Source organism: Paroedura picta, chromosome 5 (genome assembly GCF_049243985.1).
Source record: "Paroedura picta isolate Pp20150507F chromosome 5, Ppicta_v3.0, whole genome shotgun sequence".
NCBI lineage: Eukaryota > Metazoa > Chordata > Lepidosauria > Squamata > Gekkonidae > Paroedura > Paroedura picta.
The window spans coordinates 86,704,994-86,725,391 of NC_135373.1; the positions used below are offsets into that span (position 1 = coordinate 86,704,994).

The 20,398-nt window shown below is 41.9% G+C and overlaps 1 protein-coding gene across 2 annotated transcripts in view; it reads left to right on the plus strand.

Annotated features, from left to right (window-relative positions):
* SYT1 (synaptotagmin 1) overlaps positions 1 to 20,398 on the plus strand; it is a 492,114-nt gene that overhangs the window by 181,758 nt on the left and 289,958 nt on the right. For both annotated transcript variants that reach the window (XM_077338894.1, XM_077338895.1), the window contains exon 3: positions 5,757 to 5,805. The gene's annotated coding sequence lies outside the window, so the exon portion shown is untranslated. The remainder of the gene's footprint in view (positions 1 to 5,756; positions 5,806 to 20,398) is intronic.

The window sequence follows — 20,398 nt, forward strand, 5'->3', positions numbered from 1 at the left end:
GAGAGAGAGAGAGAGAGAGAGAGAGACATAGTTGGTCTCCTGAATGTTATATCTATTGCATGTTTTGAGAAAGAGAGTCCAAAAGTGGATCTCTGAATTTGTCCTTTTTTCTAGTTATATTTTCCTACATGCTTTAGGCTAATATTAGTTTATATTGTTTGGTATATCTATAGCCATAACCTTGCAATCAATGAGAACAGTGCTACAAGTTCAGTTTATAAAGCTGCCTGGTATTGACCATCCACTACTGCTACCACATCCATTCTGCCGAAGCACTTAACTCCCCCATGCATCCAGACATCTCTTTTAAAAATGTGGCCAGTTGTGAATGACCTGTAGAGCTTCCTGAACTACTGCAGTGCTCCATCCTCTCATGAGACTGGGTCCACTAGATTTCATTGCCTGTTGCAAGAACTGAATTGTGGCTGAATTCTCTGAAGATCAGAGTCTCATGAGAGAGCAGGAAGCTATGCATGGTGTGCACAATCTGATGCACTGTTTTTAAAAATGGAGGCAAGTGTGCTTAGCTGCTCTTACAATCATCCTAAAATGTCTGATGTGTGAATGAACCAATCTCTATATTTGGTTTGTGATAGCCTAGCAATTTGAAATATCAGAAGCAAATGGTGAAGGACTGAATGTATGTAGGTGACTGAATATCTTATACAAATATAACACTAATTTTATTTTCCTTTATAAGAAAAAATAATTCAGAACATTATATAAATAACTTGATTTTTATATAGTGCTCATCAGCATTCCCCTCTCTCTTTCTCTCTCATCTGTCTGTCTAAATAAGAAGGACAAATACGTCAAGAAAACTAAGGAAGAAATGGGGGGAGGGAATCTGGATATAGTAGAGTTGAATGGTTTTAGCAGTATGCATTTACCATTTTAAGATGAACAAAGATAATAGGTTTCACCCTCACCCCCCCCCCAAAAAAAAACCCTTCACCATAAGAGCCAAATTAGATGTTAATTATTTTTAAAGAGTTGTATCTGAGTAACTCTTACTAGCCACACAGCAGCTGTGTGGACTGTCTGTTTAAAAAACAAGGGAAATCTGACTGATATGGGAACTGTGACATGGGGGGGGGGGAGGGGCTGAAATTGCTTGGGTCTCTATACATGGAACAGCCAAAAAAGGAGAAAATAAGTCCTCCCATGCTATTTCTGTCTGGGAAAAAGCACAGAGGGAAAGCCTTCTTCCCACTGTGTCACCATTCCTATCTCAGTCAGGCTCTCCTTTATTTTAAACAGACAGTCCCCACAACTGCTGTGTGATTACTAGGAGAGACAGACTGTCCAAAAGCTGTCACATATAGTTTGTCTCTAAGAGAAGAATTAAAGGTTTTCAAGATTCACTCATGTTCCAAAAACACAAGGGAAATGACAGGTAACAATCCAGCTTAATGTGTACTTATGTATGCAATTTAAAACAGTGAAGAAATTAAAAAAAAGAAACTTCACCTTTCTCTGGCACCAATGTACCTGTATATTTGTTATTTTTTTATTCCATTCTTTCTCAAAGATTCTCAAAAGAGCTTAGCTCAGGGCAATATAGGTCCCCCTGCCTCAATTCATTCTCAGAACAATCAAGATACGTTAAGCAGAGAGAATATGATTGACTAAAGGTTGCCTGGTGAGCTTCATGGCTAAAATGGGTATTTGAATGCTTGTCTCCTCAGACCCAAAATGACATGAACCCTTACCTCATGCTGACTCTCTGCTTCTAAATACTTAGGTGCTTTCCATTTTTACCAGTTTTTCAATCGTGTATTTGATTTTTCTTTCATGCCTGAGAACAATTTTCCATAAGTTAAACATGAAGTGAAAAAGGTATTGCTTAGCAGAGCCTTCTACCAAACTATTTCCTTCCCAGCTACCAACTGATTCTGTTTCTGTGAAGATTCAAGGGGATGGCAAGTTACTGTGGATGAGCGATAAGGCTATGAGTATCCTGCATAGTACAGGGAGTTGGACTAGATGACCCAGGAGGTCCCTTCCAACTCTATGATTCTGTGTTTTTCATCTTATTTAATTTTATGGTAGAAATTGACTATCAGGTGGCAACTAATAAGGAAGACGCTACTCCTGCTGGCAGTAAAAATGGCCGCAGCCTTTATTGCTACCTCCCCTCAACGGAGGGTTGGCACCACACGACCAGATAGGGGAACCTGAATGCCATCCAGCCGTCTGGCTGCTCAAATCACGTGCCCCCCATGATGCTTGGGGTCCCCGCCTCACTCCCAGCCGGGAGGGCAGGTCATGCTGCATCACAGGGGATTCCCGCAGGGAAGCAACTATCAGGGGACCAACAGGCGTCCACCTCCATTGGCCTCCCCAGCTGCCTGGCCACAGGCCCCTAGCCTCCCCGCCAGGTAGGCCGCGTCCTTTGAGTGGCCGGCCTCAGTAAGGAGAACCCCTTTAGTCGGGAGTCCCGTACGCAGACAGGACTCCCTACCAACAGGTTCTCTACTGGTCGAAAACCGCAGCTGCGACAAATTGCAACAAGCATAACATAATAAATGATGAACAACACAGGGAGGGAGGGTTGCTGTCTGGATGGCTGCAATGCGGAGAGGCCAGGAAGCCTCGTGCTCAGCCTTAAATAGGCCCGCGCCCGGCCCTCTCCATGTGACATGGGCCATGAAGCCCAGCAGGAGCACGCCGCTTCCCTGGCGCCGTCGTCAAAGGAGCGGCCACGGTAAGTCTCGGCCTTTTATAGTTACAACCAAGTCAGTCAGTTTCAGAGTAAACACAATGATATTGCTGTGTTTTACTGTGTCATTAGCCTTTCTCTCATTTTCTGTTTTGTAGATAGGTCACTTTCCCAGTTTTAATGTCTGACAATCATCAGCAACACTGTGGTAAATCCTCAAACAAGCATTGATTTTGACATTTGACTTTGCTGAACATTTCATATAGAGTCTAATATTTTGCATTTGTACTCCTGACTTTACTAATTGCAAGTACTAGTAACTTGGCTCTTGGACTTTCCAAATTGTTAGTATTTGTGTTGTCAAAGTGAGAACAAGGATTCATATACTCTGTTAATTAAGTACTATGTTCACCTATTTATTGCATGTCTGAACTTTTAAAAAGAACCACATTGAAAGACAATAGATTTTTAGAATAGAAGTGTATAGCTCATCTCAGTTGCACACTGGTGGTTTCTAAAATGCCTATGCTTCCATGCAAATAGCTTACATTATTACAACCTGACATTGAAAAACAGTTAGAAGCATTCATGGAATAAACCCTTTCTACCTCTACCAAGTACAATGCAGGCATTTTTTATTTAGCTTTGAAATTTAATCAGAGAGAATCCAAGGTACCATCCACAGCAAATCCTAGAGTGATCAGGTGATTGATCTTGACTGTATAGGAAATAGAATGTGTGTGGTTTTAACAAAGACCCTTTATGCATGGCGGCAGCTACTCCGTGCTGCCGCCGTGCCGTTCCCCATGATATATCTCGAAGATTAATCAGGCCCCCAAATATATACAACTATCTGAGTTCTTGAGCTTACCATATCTTTTCTACTGCTCCCGTCAGATGAACGCTCTGTCTCAATCTACCCTGCAAGGCTGTTGTGTGGATGATGCCACCCTTGGCCAAGCTACCTGCTCTGCTGCAACCCAAAGGGATCCTGATCCCTAGGTTGAGAACCACTGCTCTAATCAGAAGAATGGGGTTTGATTCCCCACTCCTTATTTATTTATTTGTTTGTTTATCATTATCCATTGTTGTTCCTTTATTTATGAAACAGCCTAGGGGTGGGACGTGTCCGGCTATCCAAGCTGGAATAGGGCAAATCAGGGTGCAGCCAGCTTTGCCCTGATTGGCCCTGCCCCTGCAGCTCCCACCCTCTGTCCGTGGACTCTAGCCTCTTTGCTCTCAGACGCCTCAGTGCCTGGAGCCAGCAGCAGGTAAGGGCAAAGGACCGTGGTGGAGGCTTTGCTAACAAGGGCATCTTGGCCTGCTAGGCTGGGCCTGCTGATGAGGGCCTCCCAGCCTGCTGACTGCTCATTAAGGACTGCTAAGGAGCTGACTAGCTGACTGCTAAGGAGCTCTGTCCGGACCTGCTAACGAGCTGCCCAGCCCCCACCCGTCCCACTTGATCTGGATGTGAGATGCTGGCCAAAGCTGCCTGGCCAGGGGGCGGAGGATGGGACCCTTTCAAGGCCTGTTCTTAGGAATGGGCTTTGAACCTAGTTTATTTATAATTGTGTTTGTTGACCACCACTCCTGGCCCGGCCAGCTTGAGGTAGTTTACAATAAGAACATTAAAATCCACATAAAACCAAATACATATAACCAATATTGGCAGTGAAAAACAATCTACAAAAAACTCCCCCATGCCACCTCCTCATATCCTATGGCAGCAGTCAATATTGCCCAAGATGATATTTACTGGCAATATCCAGCCTTGGGGCCTATAGAGGGAGGGACCCGCTCTTTCTAGCCCAACCTCAACCAAATGCCTGGTGGAAGAGCTCTGTCGTACAGCTCCTGCAGAAAGATAATAGCTCTGCCAGGGCCCTCAGCTCTTGTAGGAGTTGATTCCACCAAGTCGGGGCCAGGACTGAGATGGCCCTAGCCATGTTTGAATCCAGGCATGCCTCCCGGGGTCAAGGGACAACCGACAAATTCATACTCACAGAGTGAAGAGTCCTGTGAGGGGCATAAGGAGACAAGCAGTCCCCCAGATAAGTGGGACCCAGGCTGCTGATGGCTTTAAAGGTCAGAACCAAAACCTTGAACCTGATCAGGAAGCCAACTGGTAATTAATGCAGCTGCCTCAGCATAGGCTGGACATGGGCTCTCCAAGACGATCTTGTGAGGACCCAGCAGCCGTGTTTTGTACCAATTGCAATTTCTGGGTCAGAGACAAGGCCCATGTAGAAAAAGTCTAGTCTGGAAGTGACAGTTGCATGGATTACCATGGCCAAGTATTCTGAGGACAGGTAGAGCGCTAGTAGCCTAGTTTGGCACAGGCAGAAAAATGCTTTGTGCTAGTTTTGTGATCTCAGCCTCCATAGATAAGGAAGCATCAAAGATCACTCCCAAATTCCTTGCCACAGGTACTGCCATAATCTGTACCCCATCCAGGCAGGGGAGGCATGCTTCCTGATCCTGTTGCCTTCTACCCAGCCAAAGTCTTGGAGGGGTTGAATTTCAGACAACCCTGCCCGAGTTATCCAGACACTGCTTCCAAACATCTGGCAAATGTTTCCAGGGGAGAGTCCATCCATCAGGAGATAGAGGTGTCAGCTGCTTACTGGAGTCATCCTTCATATGCAACCAGCTGGGTGACCTTGAGCCAGTCACAGTTCTCTGAGCTCTCTCAGCCTCATCTATATCACAGGATGTCTGTTTTGGGGATAGGAAGGGAAGGTGATTGTAAGCCATTTTGTGACTCCTTTGGTTAATGAACAGCAGGGTACAAAAAACCAGCCCTTATTCATCATGCCAGGGAAGGTATAATTTTTTTCCCTCTCACCAGCTGCAGGAGAAACAGCAAGCAATAAGAGCTAGAGTTGGGAGATTTTCCATTCTCAGCAGTTAAGAGGCATCCCTACTTCTTTCCACTACTTCCATTATTAGCTGTTTCTGACTCTCTTGTTTTAAGACTCAACCCCATATGAGTAACTTTTACCTTGTCCAAAATTGTTCTGGGACTTGAGTATAATATCGCTACTCTGGCTTTATTGGTAATATAATTAATTACATTAATTTTGTTTTCTTACAGAAACAGTGTTTTGACAGAAAGAGAAAAAAAAGAATTCATATTGTGAACAGTAAGTTGACTTTTAATGTACTTTTAAACTCGGCATTATTTGTTTCTATTTTAAAATAAAAGAATGCTCCAGTGTAAGAAATTAGTCTGGTAAGCAATTTCTGCATCCTCTTAAAATTCAATTTCATTTCACTGGAGTGGTTTTTTATCCATTTATCCCGTAATCCTCTTAGATAAAAGACCAAGATAATCCATGCAATGTATCTGTGTAGCACCATACAGGAAAATATTGGTATTAGGTGTCTTCTTGGTAAGGATATTTTAGTACTGTACTCAGTGGTAAAAAGCTGTAAAACAACAAATCTGACACATTCTTAGTTTTTTAGAATACATAGTTTATTTGTTGTTTGAATGGAGTCCCTTGTATATGTTGAACATTTTTGAATGTTTTGAATGTTCCTAACAAATTGAGATACCTTTTAAATTTGATTTGCACATGGCATGTTTGTATTGGTTTCCATTTCTCTTAGTCAGGAGGGTTACTAAGGTTCTGCAAGGGTCAGTTTCTACCAACTTGTTATGTGCTAGGAAGGATAGCTACCATACAGTGTTGCTTTGTCATAGCAAGGACTGAGATGTATTGAAAACACAATATTGGAGCCTTGTTATTTATTTTTTAAGTACTGATTTTTATATCCCACTTTTCTCTACCCTATACAGTCTCAAAGTGACTTATGATTGTTTCCCCTTCCTCTCCCCAAAACAGTCACCATGTGAGATAGGACTGAGAGATTTCTGAGAGGACTATTTATTTATTTATTTATTATTTCTAATTGCAATTATTAACTGACATTTCCAGCCAGCTAGCTAGAGGTGGTTTACATCAACATAAAAATACAATAATTAAAATAGTAAACCACAACACAATACAACACCTCCTCTCCTCCCCCCTTCTGTAGCTCAACGGACTACGCCAACCACCTCATTATGACTGGCCCATGGTCACCCAGCAGGCTTCATGTGAAGAAGTGGAGAATAAAATCTGGTTTATATACTAATGCTAACTGTCATAAAAACATTTTATGCCATTTTTCTACCCAATCAGCACCCATGAGGTAGAAAACATAAAAAGCAATAAAGCAATAAAAATCCAGTTAAAATAATAAAATGAATAAAAACACAAAAGAAGGACCAATAACTGTTACTGGGGATATAGCAGTCAAAATAAAAAAGAGCATTTTTGCACATTGGTCAAAATAGTGGCACGTCTTCTGAACACAATTGCACAATAGTATATAGTGCCTCACCACCCCTCCTCACCTTCAAGCTGTGTTGCCTTTTTTCAGCTGCCATTTCACACATTTACCCTCCTCATTAGTGGTTGGAAAAGGCAGAAGAGAGAGCAATGCACCTTGTACTTGCCACGCATCGGCCTGTCAATCACTTTAAGCAACCCCAACCAGCATACCTAGTTGGTGTTCAAAGGTCCCGTGATGGCCTAAATTAATTTTAAAAAAATAATTACAACTTATTAATTACAATGCATATGCACGGCATTACTTCACTTGCTAAAGAAATACACCAATAGTAGGATTCAGATGAATCTCCATGGGCAAGAAGTTCCAAAGTTTTGATGCCAGGACTGTGAAGGCTCTTTCTTGGGTCACCACCTGTGTAGTCTCTGATGGCAGTGATAATTAAAACAGGACCTCTGAGGATGATCACCATGAGCAGGTACGTGCATATGGGAGATGGCAAGATGGATACAAAAGCCTTTATTGGCATAATGAGCAATACAAGTAAGGAAATACAAAATAATAAAATTAAAAATCAAACAAGGTTACTCAGTTTCATTAAAAACAAGGAATTAATTCCAAAAGCCTTGCATAAAAATGCTGCAATATGGGAGATTCAAGTAGGATCCTTGTAGTCAAGTAATTTATTGACTATTATGGTTTTGTCAAAAGGGAATTGAAAGGAGGACAGAATATCATATATTACATAGCTGTATAAAGAGAACTTGGGGCGAACCAAAATAATATGAGGAAGAATATCAGGGATCATACATCCATGAAAACATAGTCTCTTCGCTAAATGAATACAGTTAAACCTCCCTAAGAGAATGTTAGAAGGGAAAGAGTTCAGCTGAGCAAGCATGAAAGCTTTCCTGTCGGGATAAGCTTCAATAATGGTAAGGTGGTGGGGGGTATAACTTTTTGTAATGGGAGACTGGAGGGTATTGAATATCAAACTTTATATAACAGGAGACTGGAGGATACACAGGGAGAGCAAGATGAAGATGTAAACGACAGTAAGATTTGATAGTCAATATCCTCATCTCCTTACTATGAGCTTATATATATACTTTTCTTCTCAAGATCCATCAAAGAGTGTAAATCTAAGCCCAATGAGAGAAGTTTGTTAGAAAGTCTGCAAGGCCAATTGGAATTGTGGGGATTGTTTAACAGGGCAGCCAAAAAGTTATTTGACTGAGCCCTAAAATTGATCCAATACCTAAAGATAAGAGACCAGGCTCTGGTTTTAAGCCACTGTTGGCCTAGTTCAGCAATTAAGGTGTCATTAGCCACATTTCTAGGGACTTGAAATAATGATCTGAGAAAGGACACATGGAGTACTTCTAGATCGTGATTAAATGCTTTGATCCAGATTGGTATCCCATAAAGCAGCTATGGGACCATTTCGGCCATTATTTTGGTCTTTTCAATGTTAATTTTTAGATTATTTTCCAGACAGTACTTGGTAAATCTGTTGAGATAACGCTTAGGATCAATTCTTGTTCTGGATAATAACACTGTGTCATCAGCATACAAAAGTAGGGGGGTAGGCGGATGATTGTTCACCTCCTCAAGGTATGCAGGGAGATCGTGTAGGAATAGGTTAAATAACTGAGGTGCCAAAATACAGCCCCGCCTAGCACCGATCTTTATAGGTATTTTGTTCGTTAGATTATCCTGGTGGAAAAATTTATTTGGCAAGAGTTATTAGAGTGCAAACTCTATAGCAGAAATAGGAGGCGAGGGTCAATATTTAGATTGGCAAGTTTGCTCCATAGAGATGATCTGAGGATTGAGTCAAATGCCATCTTCAGATCTATGAATGATACAAATAATTTGCCTCTTGGTGGCCTTATATACATCACATAGGAAGGATAGAACAGTGCAATGGTCTAGAGTTGAACAACCTTTTTTTAAAGCCAATTTTCTCATGCCCTATAATGTTCTTACTAAGTACCCAGTTAGATAATTTTGTGGACAGATGCTTGCTAAAGAGTTTACCAATTATAAAAAGTAAACTAATGGAGACAGCAAGGTTTGTTGGTCCCAGGATTTACAGGGCTTTAAAGGACAATACCAGCACCTTGGATTGAGCCCAGAAACAAACTGGAAGTCAATATAAATTCAGCAAGACTGAAGTGATATGGTCCTTACAATCCACTCCACTCAAGACTTTGGCCACAACATTCTATACTAACTGTAGTTTTTTGTACAGACTGCAAGGGCAAGCCCATGTCCAGACATTTCAGTGATCTTATCTAGACTTAATTAGGGCATGCACCACAGTGGCAAGACCTCTTTGGCTCAAGAAGGCTGGCTAATCAGTTGAAAGGCATCCCTGGGCACTACTGCCATCTGTTTAACTAACAGGAGGCCTAGATCCAGGAATATCCCAACCTGCACTTTTAAGAGGAGTTCAGCCTCCTCCAGAACAGGGGATAACTAATTTCATAGGATCAGACCTTTCCCCCCACCAATAGCACCTCCATTTTGTCAGAATTAAGTTCTGGGGCATTTCTGTACATTAAAAAAAAAGCATCACATCAATGCCATGGCGTAACGCTATTAAATAATGTGCGTCCAGCCATTCCTCACCTCTTGGCTCTCTCCCTTTTCTCTGCTGCCTTCTCACACTTCTAATCACTCTGCACGCTGGCTTGAAATGGCGGAGGAGAGGAATGCACTGTATTTGTGATTCTCCTTCACCTGTCTATCAAGTCAGGCAGTCAATCACCTTTCTCCCTGTTAAAACAGGCCCATGATCCATGTTATTTTTTTTAAGTAAAACTTCTCACCCCTTTAAAAAAAAAGCCCTTGGATTACTTTGGAAGACAGAAAATGGGGGCTTGGACAAGACCAAGGCATCCACAGAAGGGTGAGGTGGACAGGGCTGGCGGGGGTGAGGTGGGAAGGGAAGACCGTCTTGGTGAGGGGGTTCAGGGGCTGAATTGTTCTTTGGGGAAACAATTGTTTGTATCTGATTATCTGAAGGTGAGATCTTCCATGTCTGATTTCTCTCCCCTATGCTCCAAGCCCAAACAACCCACAGGGAATGTGAGAGGCTTCCAACTGCAGCTGCAATTCAAATAGCAGTCTCTCTCTCTCTCTCCCTTTGCCGTTTCTTCCAGCCATTCCTTCTTTTACAGGGCTGGTGAGCCCACATCTTTGGTTACAGTTCCCTCTATGCGTAATCATAGCAAACTCGCTCTTCACAAGGTTGTGCGGTTGCATGGCCAATTCACTTGTGTTTGGAATGTCTGGGGCTGCCTGTGGTTCTGTCTAGTATTATCCAAGCATCTGGGTGACCTCCTTTTGATCTGTGGGGGTGGTGGCTGTCAGGTTGTATCAGTCTGATCTGCTCAGGACAGGACTTTGTGAAGACAGAGTGTAAAAGGAGGCTCAGTTTATATCTTTGTGTGCTAACTGTTGGGGGAAAATATTCTTTTGCTTTTCCTGGGCGATTTAATGCATATTTGTTGCTCCAGGTAGTTTGTTTATTATTATTATTATTATTATTATTATTATTATTATTATTATTATTATTATTATTATTATTATTATTATTATTATTATTATTATTATATTTATTTCCCACCTCTCCCGATAGGCTCGAGGCGGGTCACAACAACTAATCCCATTAAAATTCCCATTAAAACATCAATCTACTAACATGGCGGCTAAAAATCCCATCCCTCCCCCAATTATTAAGAGGTGAAGAGGAAAGGATAGGGGAGTAGCGTACACTCCAACTCCTAGGGGGGGAGCGATGTCCCTGATTCGCTGACCCCAGCCTCAACCATAGACCTGGTGGAAGAGCTCCGTTGTACAGGCCCTGCGGAAAGCTGACAAATCCCATAGGGCCCGCAGATCACCCGGGAGCTCATTCCACCAGGTAGGGGCCAGGACTGAAAAAGCCCTGGCCCTGGTCGAGGCTAGGCACGCTTCCTTCGGGCCGTGGACGACCAACAGGTTCTTACCCGCAGAGCGTAAGGCCATGCGGGGGGCATAGAGCGGTAGGCGGTCCCTCAGGTATGTGGGTCCCAACCCGCGTATGGCCTTGAAGGTTAAAACCAAAACCTTGAACGGGGTCCGGGCAGCAATTGGCAGCCAATGCAGCTGCCTCAGCACCGGCTGGATGTGGGCCCTCCAAGATGTTCCAGTGAGGACCCTGGCAGCTGCATTTTGTACCAGCTGTAGTTTCTGGATCAGGGACAAGGGTAGGCCTGCGTAGAGTGAGTTACAGAAATCTATTCTGGAGGTGACTGTAGCATGGATCACTGTGGCCAAGTGGTCAGGGGACAGGTAGGGTGCTAGTAGCCGGGCCTGGCGAAGGTAGAAAAATGCCTGACCCGCTACTCTCTTGACCTGAGCCTCCATAGTCAGGGAGGCATCAATGGTCACACCCAAATTCCTAGCTTGGGGCACGATGGTAAGTTGCACCCCTGCTAGGGTGGGTAAACGCGCTACCTTTTCTTTTCTTTTTAAACGCACTACCTTTTCTTTTCCTTTTTCTTTTCTTTTTAAAAAAGAAAAGTCCCCATCCCTGGGAGAAGGGAGAGGGAAGCAGGTGCAAGGGCGGGCACTGGAGGTGGAGATAGTGCTACTTCGGCTCCACACATTTCCTTGGCTCTCCTCTCACTTGTGCTAAATAGCTGGGGGAGTCCACTTTTTGAGATTCCCCAACTATTGCTTTAAAATGGAGGATGTACCTGCCAGTTTGCTGCTTAGATACTGGATGTTGGTGACATCATGCAAACCACCAAAAATATGGTGTCTGCATAAAATGAGCATTTCACTTTTTTAATTGGGTGTGGAATGGCCCTCAGTTTTTTAGCCTTCAACATTTCAAAAACTGCCTCTAGACAGGTACCAGCTTTTAAGTATTGGTAGAGAATTGTCTGGTTATGCAAGGCAGATGCTGAGGGTCAGCTTCTATGATTGATATTGCCTTAAGACAGGGTAGTCAACCTGTAGTCCTCCAGATGTTCATGGACTACAATTCCCATAAGCCCCTACCAGTGTTTGCTTGCAGGGGCTCGTGAAAATTGTAGTCCATGAACATCTGGAGGTCCACAGGTTGATTACTCCTGCCTTAAGATCACAGTTTTTAGAATCATATCTCATGCAGAAGTGCTTATACTTTTAAGCAAATTTCATTTTTCTCAATTATGGAAATAATACATAAGTAAGAAAATGGGCAAATAGTTATATACCTGTGCAGTTTTTATTTATATACACATATAATGAAAAATCTGTCTGAATTAGCCTTCTCTGTCAGCTAGCAAGAACAAATTGAACTCATTCAAAACAATTCAAACAGAATCTGAATGCATTTATGTACATGAAGAAATTAATCAAACATTCTTGGTGTTCTGATTAATGTAATCATGGTCCTTAAGATAGAATCTCATGATAAAATTTTTATAGAATCCATCCGTTAATTTACCAGCCATCGAATTATGTTTATGAATATATAATTACAGAATAGAATGTTGCAGTGGCCATTTAACACATGTAATACATAATTTATCACAAGGTTTGGACCCAATTCTTGGAAATAAAATTAAAGCAGTTATTTTTTATAACATTTTGAACAATAATATTACAAATAATCTGGCAATGCTCGGCTAGCAATAGAAACTGTTCTTTAGAGAACTATATGGTTAGGTTTATTGTCTGGTTCAAATGAACATTATATATTTGCTTGGAGTAGTTAAATCTACTTCCATAATATAAACGCTGAGATCTCTTGAATGAATATACCCTAAAATAGTCCATCTAAAAATTAATATCATTGGAATATAATAGAAAAATAATTGCCTGTTCAGTTTTTCAAGAAAATGTTTGATAACTTGAGATTAGCACTTTGCTTTAAAATTCATATAGGAATGCATAATAAATGTAATAATCCCCTCCAGTTGTTTCTTTGTGCAACCTCATATTCAAAATATTATTTTAAAATCACTGAATGGAAGAAAGTTTATTCAGTTGAAGGATAGTTTGAAAATTTAGGATACTTCCAGATAAAGAGGTTTTCTAGGTTCAGGCATTCCAGCTTGTTCATCAGAGGTAGATGAAGGGTTGACCAACAGCTTGATTTAGGATCAAAAAAGCAGATGTGGGTTGCAGAGAAATGCCCTCCAACATAAAATTCTCCTTAATATTTCAACCCCCAGGGCCACATTGTGATTGTGAATTAGAACCTGACTAGAAACTTGTAACTGGTAGAACAGAAGGGGCTGGGAGAGTGAGTCATCAGACTCCAGTAGCTCAGTACTCTAGTGCTTACTTATGCTCATAGCTGAAGTATGTCAATGGTGCAGCTGCTCACTCGTAGGATATTGTACCTTAGGAGGCAGAAATAGCCTAACTGCTAGAAAGTATTCTTTCCGTAGGAACAGGAAGATCTGAATGACCTGAAAAAGGGGTGGATTCTCCCAAGAAGATTATAAATTTTGTGTACATGGAGAAGAAGTTATTTTCCATATGTAGCATTGCTTTTAGGAGACACAAGCCGTGAAGGACTAAGCTTTTATTGAAGGACTCCATCTTTTTCATGTGGTAAGGAACAATGAGAAGTCCTAATTAATCTATTGCAACTTCAAGCAATACTAGCCTGGCCTAAGTAAAAAACATTCCTGGATGAAGCTTCGGTACTAGACCCAGACCCAGCCCAGTCCTGGCCTGGCCATGGGGTTGAAACAGCATTAGTCACTCTGATGGATGACCTCTATTGTCAGCTAGATCGAGGCAGGTCAACAATAACAAATTTATTTACCGTCTTTCAGACCAAACTGAATCAAAGCAGGCCAGTGCTACTAATATTATTCGATGTCTCAGCAGCATTTGACACAGTCGACCATAAGCTACTAGCTTGCTACCTCTCCAACACTGGAATACAAGGGACAGTTCTCTTTTTTCTGGGATCATGGACAGAGGGTAGAAGTTGGGGAGAACCAATCACATTGCTATCAACTTCCCTGTGGAGTACCACAAGGAGCAGTTCTCTCCTGAATCCTATTCAACATTTTAATTTGCCCTCTTGCCCAGGGGATATGGAAGTTCAGACTGGGATGTTATAAATATGCCGACGACACCCTGCTCTTCCTCCTGATGGATGGCCACCCTGATTTACCCCCAGACTCATTAGCTGAATGTCTGGAAGCTGTGATGGGTTGGCTCAAGCAGAGCCATCTGAAACTCAGTCTTCAAAGATGGAGGTCCTGTGGACCTGGTGAGGAAGCGTGACTGCCCTACTTGATAGGGTGCAACTACTAGGAGCACACTCAGGCAGGATCCTGGGTGTGACCTACAATACTTCCCTCTCCATGGAGGAATAGATCACAAGAGTAGCATGGCTAGTGTTCTTCCACCTGTGCCAAGGTAAGCTACTAGCACCCTACCTGGCCCCCGAACACCTAGCCATAGTGATCCAGGCAATGGTCACTTCTAGGCTGGATTTCTGTAACTAGCTTTGCATGGGCCTACCCTTATCCTTGGCCCAGAAGCTACAACTGGTGCAGAATGCAGTAGCCAGGGTTCTCGTGGGAACACTTTGGAGGGCTCACTTCCAGCCCATGCTCAAACAACTGCACTGGTTACCAGTTGAATACTAGATAGGGTTTAAGATTCTGGTCCCTGAATATCTGAAGGACTGCCTCTCAGGTATGCAGTCTGGGCCCTGAGTACCTGAGGGATCATCTCTCTGTCTATTCTCCCCAGAGAGCATTTATGCTCTGCAAACACTAACAACCTGGTGATACCTGGCCTCAGTTAGAGCCAGGGTGTCTTATCTGTCCTGGCCCCTACCTGGTGCAATAAGCTTCCAGAAGAGATCCAGGCCCTGAGGGAATTAAAACAATTCCACAGAGCATGCAAAATGAAGCTCTTCCACCAAGCTTTTTGCCAAGGTTAGTGAAGCAACTCCACCAATTCAGAGCCCAGAATCCCCTTCCACCAACAACTATGTCTCACAGATGGAAAAATTAGAATCGCAGAGCTGCAAACAATATACAACTGCTGAATTGCAGAGCTGAAATGTTCTAATTCCAAGTTTTGTGTTAAATATTTTATTGTTACAAATTTCACTATTTGAAATGTTATATGTTCCAAATCACGATGCTCCTTGTACTGTACCATGAAAATGTTCATTGTAAATCATCCTGAGCCACAGGGGAGGGCAGCATATACATGTAAGAAAATAAAAGTGCATAGAAATGGAACAGACCATGTATACTCTTCTAATTCATTCATTTATTCACCAGTTCTTTATATTTTGAATGCTTTAAGCCGCATCTCTTTGATTTGAATTATGGTAATAGGGATGGATGGGTATGCTCACCACCCTGGAGCATGAGAGATCAAAACTGCAAAGTTGAAATAGATAGCACTGTGCAAGTCTGTATGACGTACAAAATTGCAATATTGCGCAATATTGTGCAAAATTGCATAGTGTTAGTCTGTGGGAGGTGCAGCCATTAAGCGGCCTCTGAGAGGCAGTCTGGACATAGCAGACCAGAAACTGGCCTTGGAAAGTTGGTATGGCAGCATAAAATGTTGGAATAAAATAGTTAAATGGTCAACTGTCTGTGGCTGTGGTTGAGAATGAATGGTCAGCAATAGCAATATGCCTTCTACTAGAGGTACTTATTCATCATGCTTACATGGTTAACCAGTATCAAATTCCATCTGCCTCTTCAGATAACTTTGAATTATTATACAGTTGACAGCTTGGATAGTTTTTAATGAGTTTCTGGTTAATGACAGTTTTCTCCATTATTTGTGTATAATAAAGACAAATTCATGTAATATAACAAATTAGGTTTTTGTTCAGAACACCAATTGGCATATATATATATATATATATATATATATCTCCTTGGAACAATGAGTGCCATAATCAAATAAGTTAGTTCAGGAATTTAATTCCTTTTGTTTGAACTTTGATTGCACAAATATAATAGGCTGTGGTTTTCTAATTTCTTGTTAGAAAGCTACAAGTTTATCTGTGTGCATCCATAGAATTATAGAGTTAGAAGGGACCATACAGGCCATCTACCCACCTAGCTGAATGCTGGATCAGCCTAAAGCATCTAGCTGCTGCTTAAAGAACACCAGTGAGGGGCAGCTCACCACCTCCTCAGGCAGCCGAATCCACTGCTGAACTAATCTGACTGTGAAAAACCTTTTCCTGATATTTATTTGTCTTTTATCCTGCCACTCCCAGATGCACTGCTTGTGGTGACTCACAACATAATAAAACATAAAAACCCATAAAATGCAGTATAAAACAGATTTAAAAACAACACAGATGGCGATCAGACAATCCCACATTAGGCCCTTAATCTTCAATCATCTGTTCCCTGCTGTGGCAACCAGATGTAAATCTGGGGCAACAGTAGGCCCCCTCCAGGGGAGTTCAGATTGTACAAGGACAGGGAAGGACCCGCACTTATATCTAGCCATTACCATTCTACATGTAGTTTAAGGCTACTACTGTGGATCCTATCCTCTGCTGCCAACAGGAACCTCTAAATTGACAACCTTTAAAACACTTAGACAGAAATCATCTCCCTTCTTAACCTCCTCTTCTCCAGGCTGAACATTCCCAAGCCTTTCTTCATAGGGCCTTGTCCACAGAAGAGTACTGACATATCTTATGAGATTGATTTTGATTTTTGAAGATTCCAGTTCAATTCAAAATATTAGTGTAGGATATTTCATAAAGGAAGTTAGTTATTGCAGGACAATAGGATAATTCAAAACCTAAAAACAGCATCTCAAAAGGGTTATCAAGAATCTTGTGCCAAAATTGTAAATATCAGTATTTCTAATTCTCAACATGGCCATGTCTGTGGATAGTGATCCTGAGAATGCAGGCAAGATGGAACTTTTTACAAATCAGGGGGAAAATTCAAGTTTGCAGAAAAACTAAAAAAATATACTATGGGGTTAATACCATGCAAAATAATAGAAGCAACATCTGTAGCTTGACTAATTGATTACTTTTAGTGACTGTTACTAGGAAGCCACAACACTCTTGCCAGTCTTCAAGCCTTGGTTTCTGTAAATAAAAGGTAGGTCCTTTCCAGGGCTGTTTTAGCCTTTAAGGGAGGACTCATTAGGCTGAGGCCTGGAAGCAGCCACTGGGTGACTTGTTATCATGACTTGTGACATGCATAACTCACCCAGGCATGGCTGCTTGCTACTGAACAACAGCAGTAACCCCCTGAAAGCCAATTTGGTGTACTTGTCAGAGTGTCTGACTAGGAATCAGGGAGAGCAAGAACTGATTCACCATTCTGCCATGGAAACTCTGTAGGATAACCTACTTCTCTTAGTTGTTATGAGAATAAAATGGAGGAGAGGAGAAATTGTGTGGGGGGAGACAGGGGGAAATGAGGTACCTGCTTTTAAGTTCCCCACTTAGACCATTTACACACTGGAGGTTTCATGCCAGGTTGCAGGCTGGAGTTTTAGTCGTGGCAGGTTGCCCCACCTCTTCCTGTACCCACATGGGGGAGCAATTGGCCCAGTACACTTCATCCACCCCCAATTTGTGCTCCTGCATGGGAGCTGGGGCAGTGAAGTTCCCAGTGCATAAACGGTCTTAGAAACATAGAGCTAGAAGAGATTTCAGGGGCAACTATACAACGCAGGAAATTCACAGCTACCTCCATTCTCTCAGGGATCCTTGCTCTATGCCCAGAGAAAGGAGAAAAAACCCTCTAGGATCCCTGGTCAATCTGACCTGGAGGGAAATTCCTTCCCAATCCCAAAGTGGTAATCCTGGCTATGTAGGATGGTCACCTCTACAGACTTCTCCACTTTGAAGTAAATTTTCCCTCTCAACTGAAATGTTATCTCAGAGACTGAACTAGCCTAGTAGCGTGGTTTTCTTTATTATGATAATGAAGCTATGAGATCGTTTGGGCTTTGGAATGAGGAATCAGGTTTTTTTAAATACCAGTGTTATTTTACAGTTTCTAGTTTTCAGTTACAGGGTTTTTTTTAATTTCATAGGCTTTTCTTTCAGATGGTAAGAATCCTTTTAGAGGTTTCTTTACTGTGTTTATTTCCAAAACTGTTTTTTTCTTTTAACTTTGGAATTTCCCTGAACTCCCCTGAAGTGCCTACTTACTCTTAGCGTGTACCACCACTTTTCCCCTTCCTAGATGAACCAGTATCCCATCACCTACTGGGGTGACTGTAGCTCTGACTCACATACACAAATCCAAGGAAATACACACACTTGATTCCCCCTTACTGACTAAGCAGGGATCCTCCTTCTCTCCTTAGGAGGATTATCCTTCCAATTTGGCCACATTTGGGAGTAAACTCCTCACTGCCCAAATTCAAACTGCCAAATAACTGCCCTAGTTATCCCGAAACTGTGTGGACTCAAGTTTCTCCTCAGAGTTGTTTATCACCTAAGGTTCTTTCAGAATCAGACTCTGATTCAGAACAGACACAGACTGAACTCAGAATCATTTACCTCTGATCCATAGCTAGAATATCAACTTCCATTCTGGTCACAGGGCTCAGAGCAGCCTGTCGTTCTGGCTCTGTCTGCCTAGGGAAGATTTTTAACCTTTCACTAATAACTGCTGTTTTTTTGGCACTTAGATCCTTATTTTCTAATGCTGTTCATCACAGCTTGTAAGAAAGCACCAGGAGAACCAAACACTGGCTGATCCCATCCTGCCCTCCCTCTCATGATCTGTCTATATTCACAACCTCAGCATTATTTCCCTCTAGCTTCTGCCTTAAAACCTACAAAGAACTTTTCCCAAGGAAACCCACTGAGGAACCGTTTAATTTCATTCATTGTTTCTAGCCCAGCCTTCTGGGGTAACGAAAAACTGCTTCATTGCATCCTCTCTATGACCGTTTATGCACTGGAGGTTTCATGCCAGGCTGCAAGCTGGAGTTTTAGTCGTGGCAGATTGCCCCACCTCTTCCTGCATCCACACAGGGGTGCATTTGGCCCAGTGCCCCTCATCTGCCCCCGATTTGTACTCCTGCAAGAGAGCTGGGGCAGTGAAGTTCCAAATGCGTAAACGGTCTATGACAGCCCTTCAAATACTTGAAGATGGCTATAATATCACCACTCACTATTTTCATGGCTCTCCACTGGACACTTTCCATCTTGTCAACATCCTTCTTAAACTGCAGTGCCCAAAACTGAACATGGTACTCCAAGTGAGGTCTAACTACAGCAGAGTAAAGCAATACCATCATTTTGCATTATCTGAATATTACAATTCTTTGGATGTAGCCCAAAAAATGTGCCTTTTCCCCCACTGAATCACAGTAGGTAAAACAACACATGGCCCAAGATAGATGCATAAGGTAGTCCACATAATACTGTTCTCTGAGAGGCTAAGAAACCATTAACAAGCACTCTTTGGGTGCGATCTGTCAACCAGTAACAAATCCACTTAGTAGTAAAAGGATCTAAACCACATTTTACCAACTTGTCAACAAGAATATCATGTGGAACCTTATCAAAAGCCTTAATGAAATCAAAATAAACAGCATTCCGCAGATCTAACAAGATAGTAACTGTTTCAAAGAAGGAGATAAAGGTAGTCCAACATGACTTGTTCTTGAGGAACCCATGTTGGCTTTTAGTAATTTTCTAAACACTCAAAGATTGCTTGATAGTTTGTTCTAAAACCTTCCCATGTATAGGCATTAAGCTGACAGGTTGGTAGTAACCTGGATACTTGTTTAGAATATTCCATCTATTCAGTTCTGAAGTTTTTGTTTATATGTAGTATATATTTGTCACTTATGAAACAGAGGAGTTCATCAAACTTTCAGGGAAATATTTTGAGGACACTTTTGAACATACAGTATTGCTTCAGGTGAACTCCATTTATAGGCATAATTCCATTTATAACTTGGGCACAGATACTGTGGTATCTGTAAAAACAGATACCGTGTGGTGGAAAGTACTATCAAATTTGAGCTGACATGGCAAACTCTCATGGCATTTTCAAGACAAGAGACTCTGTGCAGGCCAAATTTGGACTTAATGGCACTTACTCATTGAGGGCCATCTAGAGAGGTTTGAAAATGGTCATCCCTACTGTTAAAAGCAGTTAAGATAGGAAAAATGAATAATCCTCCAAGAGAATTAGGCAGTTTTCTGTCTGTAAGGAAGTTTATTTTAATGACAAGGACATCTGTGAAGGAGCTTTTGGGCTTCTGCCGTTTCTTGGAAGATGGTTTCATTAAGCTGCTTTCTTGGAAATCTTGGGTCTGTTTTTTAATTAATAGGTAGTTGGCATATGAAAAGGAAATGAATGTTCTTCCTTATTCTATTATTAGTGTGATACATACAGCATGCTTTCT